Source organism: Equus asinus, chromosome 1, assembly GCF_041296235.1.
Source record: "Equus asinus isolate D_3611 breed Donkey chromosome 1, EquAss-T2T_v2, whole genome shotgun sequence".
NCBI classification, from domain to species: Eukaryota; Metazoa; Chordata; class Mammalia; order Perissodactyla; family Equidae; genus Equus; species Equus asinus.
The window spans coordinates 167,658,113-167,679,220 of record NC_091790.1 but is presented as its reverse complement, the minus strand read 5'-3'; positions in this window follow the sequence as shown (position 1 = coordinate 167,679,220).

The window sequence follows — 21,108 nt, the reverse complement described above, 5'->3', positions numbered from 1 at the left end:
AACTGGAGTTATAAGATTTTTTACTTAAAAGAAGCTGGAACTTAAACTGAAATTCACCATTTTACTGGCTTGAGAAGTTGGAGGTTTGTGATAATAGCTTCCAGAGTGTTTGGAATGTGAAGGGGTAAATCCTAGGAAAAAGGGAGTCACAGAAGGGAAAGCTTGAAAGCTATCAATAAATTCCTTCCAAATCTTTGGATGATCACAGAATTGTGCATGTTCCAGGACGACTCCAAGGTACACAGTGAAAAGCAACAGGTGAATGTTTGAAAGAAGAGAGAAGGTTCAGCTGCTGACAACGACAGTAGGGTTTGGAGGTAAGCCTATAAAATTGCTGGCCAAAACAAAAATCAGTGTCCTTCAGAGGAAAGCATTAGCTAGCAGAATCCATATCTTCAACGCTTCAAGTTCATAGGCAACTTGTGAGGCATTTCGGATCCCAGTCTTTACCGTGAGGGATGTCACAGCCCTCCTTGACCTACTGGAAATATAAACTAGACAGATGAGTGAAGTTTGCAATCTCTCCCATTTTCACAACTTTGGGAGAGGCCTGAAAGCTGTCCTTGCAAGACTGATAATCCTGTCCAGAAATTCTACTCCGTTCCTCACTTTCTAGTCTTCTTCCTAGATACCACGCTCATTCTTTTCATTTAAGTCCAAGGAATGTCCTGGTGTGAGAGGGAAGGACTGACAGTCTTCATTTTGACTTATAAGTCTGTTAAATATCTATAACCAGAAAACAGTCCTTCTTTGACCTAAGAAGACTAAAATTTGGTACTTTTGGGTTGCTCTTGTCTGAAAACTATGTCATATCTCCCAAAATCGGTAAAAAAAAATACACTGATATTATTGAAATGATTCATATTAAGACAGTAAACCTTCAAATTGAGATGTTGAGTAAAATAAAACTCTATGAAACCAATAGTAAAGTGTATTTGTTCACTGAATCATAAATTTTAGGACATTTAAGGATATATTTGCCAAACAGTAATGTTGAATATTATATTGTATCCATGATTAACTATCATAAGGATTGTCCTCAAGCAGAGGACAAGTGTGGACCTTTGAATTGCAGTGATTTTTCCAAGGTTGGAAGATTTATTTAAAAAAAACAAAGAGTGCATATATAATATTGTTATTTTGGGGAAAAAACAATAAAGCACTCAAAGTATATTGAAAACAATAAAACAATAGTCAAATTAATGAGAAACTAAATAAAATACTCATATTCTATCTATCTGTTTCATTGCTATGTTCATGACAGAATCTTGGTGATAAACTTACTTCAACAATGTTGATCCAAATGCCCATTCTTTATTTTTCTTCCATAAGTCTTTTAAGTATTTGCATTTGCATATGGTAAGCCTACATTTGATTTTTTTAGGAAGGACAATGGTGAACTCAAAATGACTGTATTAAAAGATCCTAGATATGATGGGGAAAAGAACTAAATATATTTTAATAGGAGAATGAATGAAGAACAGTGACTTGGCTGGTCAATAAGTATTTACTGAGTGCCTGGAGGTGTCTGTCCACTAAAACACGAGTGTCATTAAGAAAATTCGATAGCCATAAAGAACAACACCAATCCATACACCCAACATCAATAATTTGCAAGCTAGTGTCTGCACAAATCAGGTAAGTCCAAGGAAACAATTATTTATTTCGAGGTGATTTTTCCCCTCTTTGATCTTCTTAGATCTATATATTATTTTTAATAAATGATAATGATAACAATAAAATAATAATAAAAGAGCCACTATACTACTTCCATGAAAATACTTAAAGGGGTAACAATCTATGCATTTAGACACGGCTGACACTATCTGCATATTTATTGACTATTTCCTTGACTGTTTAATAGTATATAAATATAAATATTTTGTCAGAGGACGAATTGATTCTCAAAATTTTTTTGCCACAGTAGGTCAAACATTCAAAGCACTCAACTTATATTAAAAGGTTAAATTGCATTTGAAAAACAGTTTCTACCTAAGTTATTTCCAGAAAAATATCTTGTCTTTTGTTAGTAATTGGTGGTGTCTTATGCTAAATAATCTAGTGATCTGATGAACTTGCTTGATAATAGTGGCCTATTGTGAAGGCTTCATAATTTGCAAATAACTAGAATATGGTTTATCATAGACTTATCTAACAATGGTCAATGAAATATCTGATCATTCAGGGTCGGTCCATTGTCTCAACTTCACAAAAATGTTTAAACAGACACATGCCTTTAGATCTTTTATATCTGGATCTTATCAATTTTATCTCAGGATAGTGAAAAAATGCTATAATTCTTGTGATACATGTAAGCAAGTTCTTTTTACTTACATTTCTATATTGTAAAAGATCCCTATTTAAGAAACTCTATGAATTAATATTTGTCTCAGTTTGTAGAGTAACTATAAGTGCAACTAGAAGTGTGGATTTATCTATTTCTTCTTTTGGCTCTAACAGTTTGACTTCGGGAATTCTGAGAGTTTATTGTTTGATATGTATACTTTCAGGATCACTGCATCTTCCTGATGGATCGATTCATTTATCATTATGTAATGTACCTCTTTGACTCTAGAAATTTTCTTTCCTCTCCAGTTTAGTTTATCAAATATTAATATAGTCACTCGACTTTTATTTTTATTGATATTTGCATGGCATAATTTTGTCATACTTTTAGTTTTAACTATTATGTCATTGAATTTGAAGTGAGTTTTTTGTAAGCAGCTTATAGCTGGGTCACTTTTTTTAATCGACTGCCAATATTTGTCTTTTGGTTGGTATATTTAGACCATTAACATTTAGGATAAGCATTAGTATGTTTGCCATTAGGTCTCCCATTTTATTGTTTGTTTTCTATTTGTTTCCTTTGATTCTTGATGTTCTTTTTTTCTTATCTAACCTGGAGTTACATAAACATTTCATAGGATTCCATCTTGATTTATATACAGTGTTTTTGAGTGTTTCTCTTTGTACAGTATTTTTAGTGATTGTTCTGGGTATTACAATATACATATTTGACTTAGTCAACATTTTACCACGTTGAATGAAATGTGGAAAACTCACTTAGATCTTTTTACGTTCCCAACGTACAAATATCATTGTCTTGAGTATCAGATACTGTATTAGTTTACTAGAGCAGCTGTAAAAAAGTACCGCAAACTGGGTGTCTTTTTGATTTTGTTTTTTCTGTTTTTGTTTTATTTTGTTTTGTTTTAATTTCAAGTTGGCAGTTGGCACTTAAATTTGAGAATCTTTTTTTTTTTTAGGAAGACTAGCCCTGAGCTAGCATCTGCTGCCAATTCTCCTCTTTTTGCTGAGGAAGACTGGCCCTGAGCTAACTTTCATGCCTATCTTCCTCTACTGTGTATGTGGGATGCCTGCCACAGCATGACTTGCCAAGTGGTGCCATGTCCACACCCAGGATCTGAGCCGGTGAATCCCTGGTAGCCGAAGAGGAACGTGCGCGCTTAACCGCTGTGCCACTGGGCTGGCCCCAACACACTAGGTGTCTTAAACAACAGAAATTGATTGTTTCACAATATTGGAGGCTAAAAATACAAGATTAAGGCATTGGCAGTATTGTTTCCTCCTGAGGGCTGTGCAGGAGAATTTATTCCATGCCTCTCTTAATTTCTGGTGGTTCGATAGCAATCTTTGTCATTCCTTGCCTGGTAGGCATATCACCCTGATCTCTGCCTCCATTTTCACATGTGTTTTCCTCAATATTCTTTTTGCCAATTCCTTTCCCTCCTACCCCTGCCCCACTGTCTATGGCCAGGTAGGAGAGGCTAAAGGAGAAAGAGGCACTGGCCTGGGACACTTCCTATGATTGAGTCCCTCTTATTGGTTCCCCCTGCCTGCCTCAGGATCCCACAGTGGAAAAAAGAAATCTCCTTTTTTGACAGAAGTCTCCTTTGGTTGTCCCTTCACCATTTCCAAAGTTTACAGTTGTGCTTAGCAAAGAAGAGCATAAAAAAGACTCTATGTTATCTTTTAGACACCAGAAGCTTCAAATGAATTTCTAAAAGGTTGTTTTATATAGAAAATATAATTTATTGTTATTTTTATCTAGAACTTTAATTTCTAGAACATGCTGGCCTGATCTAACTGAATTTCTTTAATTTGCAATAACTAGAGCTGATGACATATTTTATTTTCAGTCCAATCAGTTTCCCCACTTTATGGGTCTTAGACATAGCATTGCATGTCATTTACCCAGGGATCATAGGTGAGCTTTGTTTTGGCTACTCCTTTCATTTGTTTTTGCTTCCTTCTTTTTCACTGTTAGATGATCACTTTCGAAGTGCAGCAAATAGTCACCATGAATACAAACCTCCAAGAAAGGACTCTGGGAGGGCATTGCTGTTAACCGGAATCTGCAGTCACATCCATGCCCACAGTTACCAGCACCATTAGTAGACTTGCTTTTGAACATGAAAAACAATAGCAAACAAGAAAACACATTCAGCCATCATGTTTTGGCAAAAAGATCATCTGTTTAATTGCTTACTTGGCACAAAAATTGTCCCTGGGTAAAAATATACCTAAAGTGGGCTCATCTATTCTTGCCTTGGTGAATAGACTATAATAATTATATTTTTTCCTTAATAGATATAGTATTATATGTTCATTAAGAACTCAGGTTCAATATCAGGCAGTGTTAGTTCATGCCAAAATTTACCAATGGTCAGCCTTGGAAAATTTATTTAAGTTCCCTATGTATTTCAAAGCTTGGTTCCTGTGTTCTGTTAGATAACGCAGAGAAGGTATTTAATACAGAACCTGGAATATAGTAAGTACTCAATAAACATTAATTTTATTATTTGAAGTCTCTTCAATCCAAAATTTTCACTTCTGGTTTGTTTAGGAATTTTGTCTTCTGTTCCTTTCTCCAAACATGATTAAATGGGGGCTTAAAATATTCCATTTAATTAAGAGTTCAATTTAGTTTGTTTCTAATTAATAAAAATTTTACCAGAAATGATCAACATTAATCAACATTATATGCACAGTCCAATTATATCACCCTATTAAATCAAAGTGACTCATAGTTTATTTCTATAGTTTGGTTACAGTGATTGTCACCTTACATATTGAGGAAAAACTATAACTGTTTCTAAGTTTTATCTTCAATTAAGTGTATATATAATGTAAATATTGAGAAGATTTTCATGAATGAGAAAATTATAAATGCTTGAAAAAATAAGACAATGATTCTATTCTGAGAGAAGTCATTGATCTCATTCGTCCCTCTGGCCAAGTCTACAACGTACAATGTAATATCAATTAAACAAATAGATATTTAGCAATCATCTAGTATAGTTATCATTCTCTTAGGCATGCTAGCAGTGATTATGGTTTCTTCTTCAAGTTGTCTAGTTGATAAGATGAATTCTGAACAGTTGATAATCTAAAATTCTCTGGAATTAAGTATTGCTGTGTGTGGTTTGTTTCTAGAAAACAAATGAACTAGAAGAAATGAGATGGCTTTTCCAGCTTCACTGCAATTTGTAGATAAATATGGCTGTGAGTTCATTAGTTTCTGGTGGGGTCTTAAGTACCATTAAGTGGGTGGAAGGGAACATGCTATCTGCCATTTGACAAATTGATGATAAGACTAATTATATGACAACAGAGGGGCCTGTTGAAGCAAATTCCAATGTTAATCTGTGAAGAAAAATAATGAATTCTCCCTATTCTGCTAAATATTTTAGAGAGTGAGATGTTTGTAAACTTTGATGCTACAAACTAAGTGCTTAAATGACAAGGAAGTTTTCTATGCACTTTGACCAACGATTTACCTAGTTACACTCTGAATCTAACTACAGAACTTGTGAAAAACTATTTAAAGAGAAGAAAGTACAGCCAAGTAAGTCATTCAAAATTTTGTAGAATTTAAATCTTTTTTGATATTATTTCTATATAACCTATAGAATGTAAACTTATGGCCTTAAAGGACTATGACTTGACTATGAATATTTTCCCAGTAATAATATTTTACTTTTATAGAGGATCTGTCAGATTATTCATTAATTACAAAAAACAAAAGTAGAAAACAGATGTGGGAAATCAACAAGATAGACAAACATGTATAGTTTTGATGTATTATCGACAATTCATACCATTTGCCAATAATACACTAAATGCCTGATACAGGTTCATTGGAGACTTGAAGATCAGTCATATGTTAAAAAGTTGCCTCTCTTTTCAATCAGAGTAAATATAATTGTATGTTCAGAAATATGAATGAACAGATACATCATTTTTCTTGATCTACTTTTTTTATCTGTAATAAATCATCTCCACAATACTTTCTATAAATTTACTTCCACCAAAGCAGAATATATCCGCTCATCCTTATGCTACTAAAATTTATAACCTGATCGGAAGCTTTTTCTCTGAGTCCGTCTTTATCAAATGTAAAAATGATCACTGTGGCTTCAGTTCAGTAAGTACATTTCCTTTGGTTGTATCAAGTTTTGGATGACTAGCTCAATTCTATCTGCACCTCTTCATGAGCCTAGGGCATGTCTGGGAATACCAAAGCAAAGCAAAAATTGGTACTAGACTTTTAGCATGCAAATGCAGCAATGGGTAGAGCGATTACCCAAATATTTCTAAAGCCAGTAGAGATAGACAATTGGTGGAAAATCATGTTTTTCAAAAAGTACCAAAAAATGGTAAAAGAGAAAAAGTTATCTACCTCAGTAAGCCAAAGGATGAGGGTGGGGACCAAAAGAGACGTAGTAATTAGAGATCAGAAGTCAAGCAAACAGGGGCCAGCCCGGTAGTGTAGTGATTAAGTTCATGGTCCACTTTGGTGGCCCGGGGTTTGGATCCCAGGCACAGATGAAACATTGCTCATCAAATCATGCTGCGGTGGCATTCCATATACAAAATAGAGGAAGATGGGCACCAATATTAACTCAGGGGTAATCTTTCTCACCAAAAAGAAGAAGAAGAAGAAGAAGAAGTCAAGCAAACACGAGTGGAGAAAAGCAGCACTGAGGAAAGAATGACCAAGGGTTTTTTCTTGTAAAGGATGAATCATCCCAAACTTCCTGTAAATGAAGGCTGGTAATGAGGTATTTGCGTAGGTTAACATGTATCAAAGGCATAGATCAAGGGAATTACTGAGACTATCAAACATTGTGCACATTATGCACAAATATATAAATATATGCTCTAAGAAAGTTTGAGATCAAGTTGGGTTTGGCAACACTCATGTAATAAGATGCCCAAATGGGAGTTTGACTGCCTCAGTTTTGATACAGTTCTCAAGGTAATAGATCTGACTACCTATACTACAAAAGGAAATGATGGCCAAAAACAGGACTTCATCAAAAACCAGTTTCGCAACTTTTTGTTGCCAATTCCAAATTGGTTAGAGAGTGAAAGAGAAGAGGTAGCTATTAAAAGATGATTCTGAAGAGCTATTAGAGTCCCGGGACTTGTATCTTCTCCTATGCCTAGTGGGGAAAAGTTAGATACTTTTTCTCCTTAAGTCTAGAGAAAGACATCTCAGGAAGAATACTTGGATAAGATGTTTTGGGTTTCTTGGAAGTTGGATATGGTATGACTTGTGTCTGCATCATGCCTGAAAAATCTAAATTATGAGTGACTATGACTACCTGGCTGCTCTAAACGTGAAGTTTGGTTATTGAGTGGTTCTGTCCAAGAGCATTAGCTGGAGGGGAAAGAACAGAAAAGAAAGAATTTAGAAATATACCCAGGGATACAGAGGGATCAGGAAAAGGAGATGTATTTGCACACATCAAAGAGTGTTCAGTTTGGAGATCTCCAATGATTAGGTGGAGAGCTATCTTCAAAGTACCAAACAAAGGTGCTCTGTAAGAGAAGTCAGTTTAGACATCTGCCAAGCCAGGAGGGTACCATCTGCTAGACCACTATGAGAGTGTCAGTCAGCTTCTGCTCTAAAGGAGCCTGAGTAGAATGAAGAGGAGAGAAGGAATTGAAACTCAAGGTTGAGGCTGTGGGAAGCCAGTACCACACAATACTTTCTCACTGCTGGCATCTAGCTGGAAGCACTGCCAACCTGAACAGAGGCAAATTTTTGTTCTAGTTATCACAATATTACAAAATTTTGCTCTAGGTATTACAATATATGCCTTGATTAATCATAATCTACTTCAGGTAAAACATAGAAAATTTTCTCCAATATAACTCTGTTTTTTCCCATTTTTCATATACATACACATGTATATGTAATCTTTATTTGTCTTTCTTCTGTTCTTCAATTAGATATTTCTTATTGATCTATCTTCAAGTCTACCATCTTAAATCAACTTTTGAGCCCATTTAGTGATTTTTTTTTTTACTTTTACTACAGTTGGTCTTTTGTAATTAATAAACTTTATTTTTCAGAGCAGTTTTAGGTTCACAGTAAGGTTGAGCAGAAAGTACAGAGATTTCTCATATACCCCCGCCCCCACACATGCCCAACTCCCCCCACTATCAACATCCTGCACCAGAGTAGTACGTTTGTTATGATTGATGAATCTAAACAGACACATCATAATCACCCAAAGTCCTTAGTTTACATCAGGATTCACTCTTGGTGTTGTGCATTCTATGGGTTTGAACAAATGTGTAATGACATATATTTACCATTGTAGTACTGTACAGAGTAGTTTCACTTCCCTAAATACTCTGTGTTCTACTTATCTATCTCTCCATTCTCTCTAACCTTTGGCAGCCACTCGTCTTTTTACTGTCTCCATAGTTTTTCATGTTCCAGAATGTCCTATAGTTGGATCATACATTAGGTAGCCTTTTCAGATTGGCTATTTCCACTTAGTAATATGATTTAAGCTTCCTCCATGTCTTTGCATGGCTTGATAGCTCATCTCTTCTTTGTATTGAATAATATTTCATTGTATGAATGTACCACAGTTTATCCACTCAACTGCTGAAGGACATCTTGTTTGCTTCCACGTTTCGGCAATTAGAAATACAGCTGCAATCAATATCCATATACAGGTTTGTTTGTGGACGTAAATTTTCAGTTCATTTGGGTAAATAACAAGGAGCACAATAGCTGGATCATATGGTAATGGTATGTTTAGTTTTATAAGAAACTGCCGAACTGTCTTCCAAAGTGTTTGTACCATTTTGCATTCCCACAGGAATGAATGAGAGTTCCTGTCGCTCCATATCTTTTGTCATCCAGTGAACTTTTAATTTTCATTATTACACTTTTCAACTCTTTCTCATTTGATTTTTTTATAGTTTATATTTATTGATTGATTCTTATTTATGAGACATTGTCTTCATATCGTATTATGATTCTTAAAATATATTCACAACAGCTACTTTGAAATATTTGTCTGCTAATCTACATCTTGGTCTACTCAGACTCAGTTTTTATTGCTTGGCTTTTTTTTTCTTTTCCTAAGTATAGGTCTCAATTTTGCATTTCTTTCCATGTCTCTTCATTTTTTTCTTGAAAAATGAAAAATTTAGATAATACTTCTTAGCAACTCTTAATTCTATTTCCTCTGAAGATTTTTTAACTTGTGGGAATTTAAATTATGAGTATGTCTTCCTCATGGTGTGTAGTCACTGAGGTATCTGCTTATGCTTTGTTATTTTTAGTTTACTTTGCTTGATTTCCTAAGGGTTGCTCTTGTGTCTACAAAGATAAGTGATCAGCCAATTATTTAAACAGATCTTGTTGTCAAAAATCTCAGGCCTATAAGGCTTTGACCCTCTGTCTTTGGATCTGTGTGTGGGTCTGTGAACCACTTGAAGTTTGAACAGTGTATCCATTCACCTTAACGTTTACTTTCTGTGGGCCTCTCATGGGTCTACTCTGTGTATGCACATAATTTCTTAGTCAGCTATAGGTATCAGGAGAACTTATCTATCCCTTATATGGCTCTCTCATATACTGAATATCCCCATGAAATTTCTGGCTGGTCTCCCACTCTTATAACCAGTTCCATAAACTCAGGCCAGCAGAGCAGTGGATTGTTCCCTTTTGTTTTCTATCGAATTTGCCAATTTAACCACCAAACCAGCAGCTTTTCACTTTTTGCCCCAGATCAAATCTATTTATTCTGGCAGCCAGACTGCTAAATCTACTGACCAGCCCTGCCCTCGGAACAGTATGGACCAGGGAGGAATGGGAGAAAGTCCAGGCAAAAGGTGATAACATCCTGCTATTCGTAGTAGCTTTTCATGGTAAATGATTTTAAATGTGATGTTTGCTTTTGGATCATTTTCAGAAGACTGAAGTTGTTGTTTTTAACAATTTTGTCCAGTTTTATGCATTTATGGGTAGGAATAGGATATGCTAATCTCCTCAGACATGCATAGCAGAAAGTTGCATAGTTCTGCAAGGTTTATTTAATATGAGGAAATCAGTTATTTAGTTTTTCTACATTAAGAGTTTAAAGTAGAAACGATACTAATATGACCATCTAGATAGAAACAAATATAATGTAGATAAAATTTAATATATGTTCACTAATTTAAAATCTTAAAGTAGAATGGGCAAAGAGCTTCCTTAAACTAAAACAACAGCATTGGGGAAAAATAACTATAGGAATAATTATGCTTATTTTAAACACTGAGAAAATTCATTTTAAAAACAAAATAAAATGGTGCCATCACCATTTCTAGTTAACATTTCTCTGAATGTCCTACCAATGAACCAACAAAAAAATAAGTCAAATAAGGAATAAAACAGTAATTCCTTAAAGATGGCTTGAATTATGTGAAGAAAATCCCAAGAATTTACAGGTAAATGATATAAGAATTGATAGCTGAATTCAGAAGTGTCAAAAAATATTAAAAATCCAGAAAAAAATGCAAAAAATAGTGAGCATTAAATTTACACAAATATACTACAAAGAGATTCAGTCACAAGTAGAGAAGTAAGAAACATCTTGCAGCACATTTTTTTCTCTTTTGTCTGTGGAATTCAACATGTTTTTCTGTTTTTTTTTTTATTGTAGTAACATTAGTTTATAATATTATATAAATTTCAGGGGTGTATCCTAATATATTTTGAATTCTGTGTGGATTACATGTTCACCACCCAATGACTAATTATCATCCATCACCATACATATGTGCCTAATCACCCCCTTCACCCCTTTCCCTACCTACCTTCCCATCTGGTAACCACCAACCAAATTTCTGTTTCTATGTATTTATTTGTTGTCATTTTTATCTTCTACTTATGAGTGAGAGCATACAATATTTGATTTTCTCCCTCTGACCTATTTCACTTAGCATAGTACCCTCAAGATCCATCCATGTTGTCACAAATGGCCCAATTTCATCATTTCTTATGGCTGAGTAGTATTCCATTGTGTATATATACCACATCTTCTTTATCCTTTTGTCCCTTGTTGGGCACCTAGGTTGCTTCCAAGACTTGGCTTTTGTGAATGATGCTTTTGCAGTACATTTTATGAGTTCAAAATACAAAGACATTTCGAATACACTACAGACCACTGTAGACCAATTTTGTGTCTATGTGAATATAACTACAAAATTCGTTAACAAAATTTTAGCAAAATGATTCGAGGAACACATTAAAAAGAATGAAGCTTGACAGAGTAGGGTTTATCTTGGGAATACAAAGATGGTTTTCATTTAAAAGATAACCAATATGCTTCACAATACTAACAGAACAAAAGAGAATAATTAGATGATCACTTCGAATTTGGTAAAATTGAACACCCATTCAAGATAAAGGCTAATAAAGGTAAACTGCCAAAATCCTACAGGTGGCCTCACTTTTAATGGCAAAATATTGAATATTTGTCCTCTTAAGACTGACAATGAGGTAAAGATGCTTGCTCTAGCCACTCCCATTCACTATTATATGGGGAGGAGGTTGGGAAGGACATCGCTGTTACAATATGGAAAAGAAAGAAAGAAAGAAAAGCCGTACACACAAGACAGAAGACGTAAAACTGCTTCTATTTTTAGCATACATAAATGTTCATGTAGGAAATCCAAAGGAATCTACAAAGCAAGTACAAAAGCTAGTACGTGAAGGGGCTGGCCCAGTGGCGCAGCAGTTAAGTTCGCACATTCCGCTTCAGCAGCCTGGGGTTCGCTGGTTCGGATCCCGGGCATGGACATGGCACTGCTTGGCAAGCCAGGCTGTGGTAGGCGTCCCATATATAAAGTAGAGGAAGATGGGTATAGATGTTAGCTCAGGGCTAATCTTCCGCAAAAAAAACCCAAAACCCAAAAAACTAGTAAGTGAATTTAGCAAGGTGAATTGAATGCAAAGTTAAATTACAAAAAATACTGTATTTGACTGTATTTGTATAAACTAGAAACAATTTTAAAATAAAACACATAGAATTATTGAAAATATAAAATACTTAGGAATAAATTTAACCAAAGACAAACAAGAGTTCTACTCTGATACCACAGGACACTGCTTGGAGAAATTAGAGAATATATAAATAAATGTTTACAAATGGGAAGATTCAATATTATTAAGATGTCAGTTTTCTCCAAATAGGTTTCTAGATTCAATAAAATCAAAACAAAAATTCTAATATGCTATTTTTGAGAAATTGACAAGTCGATTCTAAGTGCAGTTAAAGTTTCCACCAACCTACAATAGCCAAGGTCATTAAAACAACAGGAACAACAAAACTGAAGTGCTTACACTACCTGACTTCAAGAATTAACACAACTATAGTATTCAAAACGGTGAAGAGAGAGGAATTTAGACCAATGAAACAGAATAAGTGAAATCAGGAAAGGACTCATGCATATATGGATATTTGCATGAAAATAAAAACAGAACATCAACCTTCACCTCACACCTTACACAAGGGTTTACCAATTTTGTCACTTGTCATTTAAGCTCAAATAATTCTTTATTGTGGGGATTTCTCCTGTATATTTTAAGATGTTTGCTTTGCCTCTCTCAACTAGAGGCCTGTAACATCCTCTTCCCAGGTGTAACAATCAAAAACAGTCTCCAGATATTGCCAGATGTCCCCCGGGAGCAAAATCATCCCTGTTGAGAATCATTGCCTTAGGCAAAAGTTAATTTGAGATGGATTTAGATGTAAAGATAAAATCCAACCATAAAATTTTAGAGAAACATTTAGGAGGATATCTTTATGATAAGGGTAGACAAAGACTCTTTAGGTAGGAACCAAAGAATGTGAACAATAAGAGAATATATGATAAACTAGATTTTATCAATATTGAAAACTTTTGGTTTTCTATCACAATTTATTTTCAACATTTCACTGACTCTTCAACCAATACCACATGGCAAAGGAAAAAAAAGAACTAATTATCTCAGTAAATTTTGTGCATTAGTGTGTCTGTGAATTGACATATATATTACATAATATATTTAATTTATGTCTATATATATATAATCACACACACATGCATATATAAGAAAAGCCAGGAATAGCTTTATCTTTAAAAATAACAGATTTTTAGAACTTACACAACCAGATATCAAGGCTTATTAACTAACTAAAACAAACTGGTATTGGCACAAGAACAGATCGAAGGAGCAGTGGAACAGAATAAAATTTAAACATACATGATCACATTATGACAAAGCTAAAAGATATGAATTTGCAGATTCAAGAAACTAAGGACATCCTAAATAAGATCAATGTCTAGGTCATGATAACACAAATTGAAAGGAAGTTTGGAGGCTGTGTTAACGTCAAGTTAAGTAGACTTTAGCAAGAAGAAATATTACCGGAAATAAAGAGGGGTGTTACACAATGACGAAAAGGGTAAATTCTCCAAGGAGATGTGACAGTTTAGATGTGTATGCACCTAAAAACAGAACTCCAAAATACATAATGCAAAAACTGGCAGAACTAATAGAAGTAGACTAATCCATAATTATCATTGAATATTTCAGCTTTTCTTTCACAGTAATCAAACAACAAGTATAGGGAAAATAAGCAATGATATCAAAGACCTGAACAACACTATTAATCAACTTGCACTAATTGACATTTATAGAACATTTCACTCAACAAGGGTAGAATAGACATTCTTTTCAAGTCCATACAGAACATTCATTAAGATAAATCATCTTTTGGGCGTAAAACAATTCCTAACACATTTTTAGAAAATTAATTTATACAAAGTATGATCTGTGGACATATTGCAACTAGAATTCGTCAACAGAGAGAACTGAAAATGCTCAAATGTTTGAAATCTAATGACACGCTTATAAATAACCCAATGGTCAAAGAAGTTGTCACCGGGGAAATTTTGAAAAAAATTATGAAATGAGAAAGAAAACAAAACATTTCAAAACTGTTCAATTCAGCTAAAGCAGTAACTAGAAAGATTATAGCATTAAAATCAGATTTTAGAAAAGAATCAATGATCCCACAACTAGAAGGACTTCCAACTAAGATATACAACTGTGTACAGGGGAGGTTTGGGGAGATAAAGCAGAAAAAAAGAAAAAAGAAAAAAGAAAAAGATTGGCATCAGTTGTTAGCCCAGGTGCCGATCCTTAAAAAAAAAAAGAAAAGAATCAATGATATAAGCTTCTACTCAAAAACTTATTAAAAAAATGAGAGAATTCAATCTTAAGAATGTAGAAGGAAAGAAAAAATAAATGCAGGAATTAATGAAATTGAAAAGAGAAAAAAATATTGATAAAAATCCAAGAAATCAAGAACCAGTCCTTTGAAAAGTTCCATGAACTTGACAAATCTCTAACCTGACTGCCCAAGAAAAAAGGAAAGCAGAAACACATTAACAATATCAGGAAAGAAAAACAGTAGATTAAGATATTAAAAGAATAATAAATAAATATTATGTACCACTTTATGCCAATAAATTAAACCTCAGGCCATTTTTTCATACCTTCTTCAAATTTAACTCAAAATGGATCATAGACCTAATTGTAAATACATAATGATAAAACTTCTAGAAGAAAACATATAAGGAAATATTTGATTTTGGCTTAGGCGAAGTTTTCATAGATACTACCTGAACATGTGATCCATAAAAGAAAGAAAAAGTGACAAATTGCTTTTCATCAAAATAAAGTCTTCTACTCTGAGAAAGACTTTAAGAGGATTAAAAAGCAAGCTTTAGATTGGAGAAACTATTTGCAAAATGCACATCTAAGAAATGAATTCTACAGAGAATATATGAAGGACGCTCAAAATTCTACAATAAGAAAACAAACAAGCCAATTTTTTAAAATGGCAAAAGATTTGCACAGACATTTCATGAAAAAAATTGATATATGGATGTAAATAAGTACATGAAAAGATGCTCAACATCTTTAGTCTTTAGGAAAATCAAAATCAAAATCACAACATGCCACCACCCACTTATTAGAATGGCTAACCACACATACAGAAAACAACAATGGAAAAACAGACAATTCCTAGTGCTGAAAAGAATCTACAGCTACGGGAACCCTCAAACATTGCTGGTAGGAATGTAAACTGGTGCAGCCACTTTGGAAAACTGTTTAACATCTTCTTATAAAGTTAAACGTATGTTTAATATACGGCCCAGCAATCCCACAGCTGAGTGAGATTTCCACAGAAATGAAAACTTGTGTTCATGCAAAAATCTGTTCACAAATATTTATAATGTCTTTATTCATAATTGTCAGCAACTGCACACAACCCAAAATATCCTTCACCTTAAGAAAAAGGATTACAAATTTGGTTACATTAAAGCAAGAATTTTTCTTCATCAAAAGACATCATAAAGATAGTGAAAAGACAAATTTAGAATTCTTTATAATTTGTGAAAATGTGTTCCAACCAATTAATACTCAAACACAAATTAAATCCACAGTGAGAAACCATTTCTCATCCAACAAATTAGCAATAACTAAAAAGTTAGATATTACCAACTTTTGACAAGAAGTTGAAACCTCAGCAACCTTCCTCCTCTGCTGGTCAAGTGTGTATTGATAGAACATTTTAGAAATCATTTTGGCAATTCCTAGTAAAGTTGAGTATGTGCTTGCTCTGTGAGCGAACAATTCCACTACAGGTATACACATTAAAGAAACTCTTGCACATTTCTTTATACACATTAAGAAACTTTTATCTATGTGACTTATATAAGAATCACTTATCTGTGTGACATAGATAAGAATGTTTGTAAGAGACATTGTTCATAATAAAAAATACACAAATAGAAAAATGGGGAAAAGCTCAAATACCCATTAACAATATAATTGATAAATGTTATAGTTTATTCTTGCCTTGGGATATATATAGCAGTGAAATTGAATTAATCACAGACATATGCATTTACATGAATGGATCCTAAAAAGCATAATATAGAAAGAAAAAATAAAGTCACTGAAGAGTATATAGTGTATGACTTTATTTTTTAAATATTTTTTTCTGTAAGGTCGATTGGCCCTGAGCTAACATATATTGCCAATCTTCCTCTTTTTGCTTGTGGAAGATTGTCACTGAGCTAACATATGTGCCAATCTTCCTCTATTTTCTGTGGGATGCCCCTACAGCATGGCTTGACAAGAGGTGCTAGGTCTATGCCTGGGATCTGAACCCATGAACCCCAGGCCACAGAAGCAAAGTGCACAAACATAACTACTACGCCACAGGGCCAGCCCCTCTATGTCTTTATTTTTATACATTAGCACAGACAAAATTGAATAATTTACTTCTTGGGAGACATACATAGTTGTGGATTATAGCCAAAAGCAAAAGGATGGTTTACAGAGAGTTCAGAAGAGTGGTTATCTCTGGGGAAACTGCTGAAGAAGGTTAATATTCTATATTTTTCCTTGGGTTATGAATATACAGATGGTCATTTCATTATTATTTTTTAAACGCCCTTTATCAGTTTTTATCCTTTCTTTGAATATGTGTTTTCCTCCTTTCTTGCTGCTTTCCTTTCTTATTTTTAATGGAGAAGTGATCTGTCCTTCAGGTGTCTGGCTGGGTGGCTGAATACATGTGTGCTTTCCTTACCAAGTAAGTTGGAAAACACCTGAAGAAGAGCAGATTGGTGAGGAATACAATTATCTCAATTAAAGCCAAGTGAATCTGAGCAGCCTGTGAAACATCCATGTAGAAATGTTTCTAGAAAAGTGATATGGCATGTCTGAAACTAGAGACAAGGCTAGGCGCTCTTAGCATAATGTGATACGTAAAACCATGACAGTAATTGGCATTTCCCAGGAAGAGCAGGTGGAATGAGAGGAGTCATTGCTGAGAATGAAGCCCTGTGGAATACTAATGTTTAGAAGGCAGATACGAGAAAATACTGATCAAATAGCCCGGGCATGCATTCATCTTCAAAGAAATAGTGTCATAGAAGCCAATGGAGGTAACAGTTTTAACCAGGAGGGGACTATTAATGGTGCAAAGTGATACTAGGACAAGTAGATGAAGAACAGAAATATGACCATGGGGCTGTGCAGTTAGCAATTCAAACAAGCTACATTTCTGAGCCTGCTTTTCCCTGTCTCAATTGGAGGATGGGGGGGAGTGGAGGAGGGAATTGCATGTTAAGAGTTATTGATCCTCTCATCAAATATTTATTAAACAACAATAGTTATTGAGTACTTAGTAAGCTCCAGGTAAGAAAAAAACTGTCTCCCTCATTTTTTCACTTTTCATTTTTAATGAAGTGTCAAGAATTGGTGAAGGGTAAAAGGATGGAAAATTATGGTGCAATATTTACCCAGGGTACTCAAAGCCTCCCAGAGAAGGTGCCATTGAGAGAGCCTTGAACAATATGAATCCTAAGGATATCTAGGTGAAGAACATTCCAGAAAATTGAATAGCAAGTTCAAAGCTCCTGGGTTGGGAGTTTTCCAGGCAGAGACTGGCTTGACACATTGAAGGTATGGAAAGAAGGCCAGCATGGCTGAAGTGCAGTGAAGCCAAGGTGGAGATAGGAGGTCGTGTCAGAGAAGAAGGGGAGTGGGAAGCCAGAGAAGATAGTGGAAAATCTGGATTTGAAGCCCAGCCAGTTAGACTCTAGAGCCTCCATATTTACCCTTTACCTGGTACTCCCTCTCAGCTTAGAAGAGGGTGCCTTAGATTCTGCAAAACATTTGCAGAAATTGGGGCCCTCTGTACTCTTGGCAAAGTCTGTATTTATGGGTCAACAGAGCTCCCAATTAGTCCCTGAGGGACGTGTCGGTCCACGATAGAAGTTAAATTCTGAGCATAGATTCCTTTAGACCATCAGCCTGGGCTTCCTCAGGACCCAATTAAGAATTTCTGAATGAACAAAACAACATATTCTTTAGATAATATTTCATAAATACATTACTACTGCTGCTGCTGCTATTACTACTACTACAAATAATAGAAATAATGATAGTAATCATCTCAGTTTCTTATGAGGGAAATGGCCATTAATTCTCTACAACAAAGGCACATGTACCCTCAAAAATTCGCCCACAAATTATGAGGTAACATGCTAGGAAAGATGGACTTATAGGTGTTGCATATTCATTAGGTATAAAAATTCCACCATCCAGAGCCAGGCTTCACCAAGAACTGACCCCAACATCTCTTAGACAAGTTAGCGATCTAATGCTAAGAGAAGTTTAATTAGGCTCTAAGGCCAAGATTAAGAAAAGGTTTGGATTTCAGTTTTATTAGGTAGACTCATACACACAAACACACACAAATCCTCTTTATCTTTATTAAAAAACAAACAAAAAACGTGGAAAGGATCTCAAGTTTTTATTATCAACTAAAATCATCTGTACTATTTGTGTCCATTATTTTCAGTTGTCATCATGCTTTTTTCTCAGTCACAGAGGATGCCAGATGAGAATGATTCAATCCAGGTAATAACCTGAGCCCCATTTGTGAAAATGAAGCCCACTACCAGCTTTTCCCAGGTTTTATTAGCACTTTCAACATCTGCTACTTAAAAAACAAAGGCATTTGTGAGTGGTTTACTTTCGCTCATTATGTAGAAATCTATCGCTACTTTCCACTTTTCTTTCTTACCTTTCCTCTCCTTAAAGTTTAATGATTCGAACTTATACAGAACTTCCAGTGTGTATCTCTCTCCAATATTTTATCAAGAAGTCAGTGGCAAAGAAGTCAAAAGCATTTCCCCCTACACTTGGATCCTTCCTCTAGGATTTCTGTCATTTTCTTTTCATATGTATTCATGGCAACACTGAGGCACAGGGCTTTAGGTTCCAGTTCTAGTGGGCAAGCTAGAGGTATAATTCCATCCTTGAAACATTTCAAAAAGCACAAGGAAAATGACTATGCTTCCTCGAAATTGGTTCCTCTTCTCTGCACACACCGTAATGAATAGAGGTGAAAAATATTGAATGTCGTGCATTGATAACGTATTGTGATATGAGCAGTGTTACCCAGGAAATAGAGATTGGCTTGGTGTTTGAAAACTGACAGAAGGGCTAGTAGCTTGGACTATCACATGGTCCTTAAAATTACCAGCTTGGCAATTCTTTTGTCCAATTACTTGCCATATTAATGAGAGAATTTCAATAAATTGATATATAGAAACAATCTATTTAGAAACTGTCTCCTAATTAATGATTACATTAGAGAAGTGTCTCATAAAAAAGGACACTCATTTCCTCTAGGTTTCTACCCATTTTGCAATTTGAAAACAGAAATGGACTCTTAATTTCAGTATCACCATTTGAATTAAACCACTCATACAAGTAGACTGATTACAGTGATCAAAGTGATCAGCATTTAAAATGCTGATGCCCTAAATAAAGAAACAAATTTCTTGTATGGAAGAATTTAATATCTTGAGAAGATTTATTATTCCCAAATGAATATATTGATTTAATACACTTTTTATCACAACAAAAATTTTTTCTCTTTTTGGTCAATTTGAGAATAATATCAAAATTATTTTAAAATACATGGTAAACGTTTGAGAAATGACAAAAGATATTTGCAAAACAATAAATAGAAAAAAGCCTTTTTGCCAAACCGGATCCTGAGGCAAATATACTGTAAATAAAAAGTATATTATTTGTATATCATTAAGCAAACAGGATGTGAGGAAAACCTCTTATGACAAAAGAAGTGGTAAACAATAAATGTTTACCAACCAGCTCTCTGGGGCCGGAATGGGGTGGGGGAGCCTGATGTGGCATTTGCCAGTTTCTCTGGTGTAGATAATCTTACCACGGGCAATTTTAAGGTAGCAGTGTGGTGACAATTAGCTTGCACAAGTCCTGAGAGTTAAAGAGTTGGCCTTTGCAGCATACCTCTGGCAAAGGTGTTGTTTCAAGTTGGTTGGAAAATGATAATTTGTTTAATAAATGGACCTGAAATAATTTTCTATCCAACTTAAAGAAAACAAATAAAGTTAAACTTTACACAAAAATAAAATCTCTGTTGTTTAAGGATCCACATGTAAAATATTCATATTTTATTATGTGAAAAAAGTTTGTAGATAAAAAGGCAAATATACACTGAGAAAAGCTAAAAGACAAATAATAGACCAGGGAAGAATTCGAAGCATTTATTGAAAACAAAATTTACGTTCCTCATACATATATACAAAAAGCTCTACAAATTAAAAAGTAGGAAAAAAATTCAAAAGAGAATTGAAAATTACAAAAATAAAGCAAAGAAGGAAAGAAAAAGTATTCTCGACCTCATGGTAGATAAATGATAATAACATGCCATTTTTTTAAAGCTATTAGATTAGCAAAGTTTTATTTTTTATTTTTTTCTTCTTATTTTGTTTGAAATTAGGAAATTCAGGAAAATCTCTTATTGAGCAAAAACACTTATTTACAAATTCAGCACATCGTAGGTTGTAATTCCCAACTAATGCATATTATTAATATTCTGGAATGCATGCCAATGGAATATTTTAACTTTTGGAAATGATTGAAATATTCCATATGTTTTTTCCAGGCAGTTAGTTTTTATGAATTAGTTTCTCCAGTCTCTCAACATCACTGTCTCTTTTTTTTTTCATTTATTTGTTTATTTTCGGCTGTACATCATAATATATTTCGAATTCTGTCTACATTACATCATGTTCACCACCCGAAAACTAATTATAGTCAATCCCCTCACATGTGAGCTTAATCACCCCTTTTGCCCTGCCTCCTGCCCCCTTCCCCTGTGGTAACCA